General features: G+C 36.7%; 1 pseudogene; it reads right to left on the reverse strand.

Moving 5' to 3' along the window:
- Positions 1-2,897: 2,897 nt before the first annotated feature.
- On the reverse strand, positions 2,898-3,637 carry LOC105516991 (annotated as a pseudogene).
- Positions 3,638-4,322: the final 685 nt, after the last annotated feature.

Here is a 4,322-nt window from a genome sequence, read left to right on the forward strand (position 1 = left end):
GAGGTGGCTCTAGGTGGGATCATGGATAGTCCATCCATAATGCTTTTAGAGCGTACCGAATACTGCACTAGATGGGGTAAGTAGATGAGGTAGGATTTTCTGGAAATTTCTCTTATTGCTTGAATTATCTTAGTGAAATACAGTTATCAGATTTGATTGGCAATAGTGGAAGAGATGTTAGAAATTTGAAAGATGAACTTTTATGAAGTATCTAGCCAGAGGAATGGGAGAGAGGGGGATTTGGAAGTAGTAGTTTGATTATTGGGCTCAGATAATGTCCCACTTGAGTTTAGTGATCGTGAATTTTGAGTGAGACCAGTCACCTGGCTGTCTCTTCTTCCATTTAGCTATGCAGATACCTCTTCAGAGCACTTGGAGAATTGTATTCATAGCTTTGTCAAGCTAGTAAAATGAAGTAAGAAAGTGCCAAGAGAGTTGAACAAGTAGCAAAATAATATTTGTCAAGATTAACCATGGAGTTAAAGCTAGATAAGGAGTTATGTAAGAACAAGTGAAAAATAAGACAAAAATTATAACAGAGTTGGATACATATAGTCCAGGCATTCTTCTATGTGTTTCACATATATTAACTTTCAGTTAGTAGAAGGATCAATGGATGGAAAACAATGGCCTAGTCAGAAATTTTTTGGAATTGGTTTACTAAAGACAGGGAGTTGAGAAAAGAAAAAGAGCCTGCCCAATTAGCTTATTGGAGAGTGGTTCTCAAACGTTAACATTAGAATCACCTGTAGGACTTTATAAAACTCAGATTTCTGGATTGCCCTACTACAGAGTTTCTGATTCAATAGACCTAATACATTTCTAGGTGATGTTTCATGATGCTGGTTACAGTTTATGAACCACTGTTGTATATCTATGAGAACTCTATACTCTAGTTTACTCCCAGTTGAGAAGGCAAGAGAAAATTTAATTCACACTGAAATGTGAATGATTGAAAACTCACAGAAACTGTTAGTTTTATTGAAATTAATCTACAAATATACATATAAAGAATATATGTATGTGCATGTTACTGTCATAATTCCACTATAAAAAACTGAAGTTTGAATTATTAAATTTAATGCACTCTAAATAACAAAATTTTAAGCCTGGTACCAACCTTAGATCAAAAAAATCTTCTCCCTGTGGAAGTGAATTTAAGAAAAAATTTTTCTACCATAACAATCTATTTCAGCTGTTCATTGGTACCTGTTCTTTTCACTATATGGATTAATACTTTCACCTTAATTTTTTAAATTTATCTCCATACAAGAATTGGGACATTTTTGCCAGTCATTGAAAATTTGTTTAAAATAAGTAGTCTGGGAAAACACTTAATAAATATTAATTAAATGAATTAATAAAATAGAGGATGGTATGGTGAATCTAACTGGATGGAAGAGGAAACATGGAGAAACAAAACAGGAATTTCTAGAAAAGGGCAATAGTACATCCTGGGAAATTTGAGTCACTTGCTTATAATTCTATTGATGGAGCTATATGACTGATATGTATATTCTATTCAGTTCCATCAAACAAGGTATATGGTATAGGGTTAGGCATGTAACAGGACATTCATTATTAATTATGGAAAATCCTTGTATCCAATTGAAGTAATTAGTGAGTGGCAAACTATGACCCCTGGGCCGAATATGGCAACAATATGAATGCTATTAAGGTTAATTGGAACATAGCCATGACCATTATTATACGTTTTGTCTATGGCTGTGTTCATTCTACAATCACAAGGTTTGGTAGTTGAAACAGAGATAATAACATGGCCTGAAAAGCTGAAAATACTTACTGTCACTTTACAGAAAAAGTTTGCTGCCCCACTGGTAAAGATTCTGGACAGCATAAACCAGGTATTTTGGATTCCTGTGTTTTTATCCATATCATAAAAAATTACTCTTATTCTAATGTTTAAATCAATCTAAAGTCCATTAAAGCCAGGAAAAAAAAAAAGCAAAATAAAAACATATCTCATCTACCTTTGCATACAACTACATCTCAAAATCAAGTTGATACAACCTCTTAGGGCATATATTCTAGATGTTATGTATATATTACTTTTCTTACACTTTGTATACCAAAATTTTTATTTTAGTTAACATATTACAATTTTTTTTTCTTTTTTTTCTTTGCAGAGACAAGTGGACATTTATTTGTATGCCTTTATTCCTATGTGTATTTCAAGTCTTTTTCAAAACAAGGCCCTAGGACTCTCTAGATTCAATTATGTCCTTGGGCTTGGTCAACTGCTGCAGGAGTCTTAGGGAGCCTTGTACAAATGCTAGAGTGACTCATTTACCAACATTAAACCCTAAGATAGATGCAACAAAGCAGGACTGCTTCCTCCACAGAATGTACTGATTTCAGACGATGCAGCACCCAATGTAGAAAACACTGGAATTTTTCCTTGGAACTGGACTGTGATGAGAGGTGCTTGCCATGAACATAAGCTACTGTCTTTTCTTTTCTTTGAGAGGGAGTTTCGCTTGTTGCCCAGGCTGGAGTGCAATGGCGTGATCTCGGCTCACCGCAACCTCTGCCTGGCAGTTCTCCTGCCTCAGCCTCCCGAGTAGCTGGGATTACAGGCATATGCCACCATGTCCAGCTAATTTTTGTATTTTTAGTGGAGACGGCATTTCTCCATGTTGGTCGGGCTGTTCTCGAACCCCCAACCTCAGGTGATCCGCCCGCCTCAGCCTCCCAAAGTGTTGGGATTATAGGTGTGAGCCATCATGCCCGGCCAGCTACTATCTTTTCTTTGACTCAACCTTTCCAGTTTAAAGCGGGAAATAATCTTCTCTGAAGATACTTGATAAAAATTTCCAAAAATTAAACACACGCTTCCACTTCATTGATAAAAATTTACCACAGTTTGACACCTGGGTCTAGTTCAGCTGACGGATGTGCTGATTGATGCCTTCACCCCGATAGCCAGGTATGCCTATCTCCTTGAGGAAGCCCACTCTATTTTTAGTAACATGATGGGCCACTGAGAGGTGGAAAGGGCGCAAGAACCATGAGATCTCCTGGAAATGCTTCCCTGGGAAGGCAGTTTCATAAATGAGGTCTTCCAAGCAAATGACGCCAAACTTCCCCAGGTGCTCCTCAATCGCTGTGTTGTCTGTCAGAGGGATGGTCTTATTTTTGACCTTGGCTTGTCCACGTTTCAAAATGAGTTCTCGGACAGACTTCAGATTTAGAAATCCCCAAGTCACATAAGGTTCCACTATACGCAGCATTTTTAGGTTCGGGGGGGTGGCTTTTACAAAGACACCACTAAAAATGTTCTTTAGGCGAAGTCTTGCAGTGGTTCTCTGCACCAGTAAACTCACACCATCAATCCTTCCAATGCGTACAACAAAGGCCAGGGAATATTTATCTGGCAATTTCAAGGCATAGGTTTCACTTCTAGTCATCTGAGATGCACCTTGTCACGTTTCTGCCGCCAGGAATCATGTAGGAATGATTCCAGTCGCTTAAACCTGAGCCCTTTTCCTTTCCTCTGCTCCTTCTTTGCCAAAAGTGCCTGCTTTGCCTGGGTGACTTTGAGGGCTTGATAAGCCTTCCTCTTTTTCAGCAGATTTTCTGGAACCAAAGGGATTTTTCTTTGCTCTTGCTCCGTCATCTTTCTAGTGGTCAACATATTACAATTTCTTATACAATTTCTTATAACATTGAAATTGTTTCATATTACAATTTATATTACAATTTCTTATAACCCACTAATAAAGGAGATATTTATTATTTAAATATAGCAATGAAACTTTTTATTTTCTCGTTTGTTTAACTCTGTCTCTTCCTCATTGAATATAGGCAATTATAGCATGGAGGAAAAAGGAATACATATTCATTGAATGCCTATTATGAACTGGGCACTGTAGTAACTAATTTATAAACACAATCTAACTTATAATCATTCAAGGAAATTTCTGTCTCTGAGTATTTAAGAGAGGTTAAGATGTAAGAATTTAACCAGAACTGTGAGACACAAAGCCTACATTTTATCCACTAAATCTGTTAATATGTTTTATATTAAGTGACTTAATTGAAGATGTGCCATGACAGGATTCCTACAGATTCCTGTTTTTATTTACTGGGATATCAAAGATTGGGATCCGTCTATAATACATGATCAAGATTAGCACTAAATACAATGGATATACAACCTGATAAAAGCAATTTGAAACATTATAGGAAGGCCCTGTGATCCAAAAGTAAGTCAACTACCCTTTTGTTTATTCAATCATAAATATAGTTACTGAGCACTTATTCTGAGCCAGACACTGTGCTATATGCTGAGAATCAAATGA

This window comes from Colobus angolensis, unplaced genomic scaffold (genome assembly GCF_000951035.1).
Source record: "Colobus angolensis palliatus isolate OR3802 unplaced genomic scaffold, Cang.pa_1.0 Scaffold299, whole genome shotgun sequence".
NCBI classification, from domain to species: Eukaryota; Metazoa; Chordata; class Mammalia; order Primates; family Cercopithecidae; genus Colobus; species Colobus angolensis.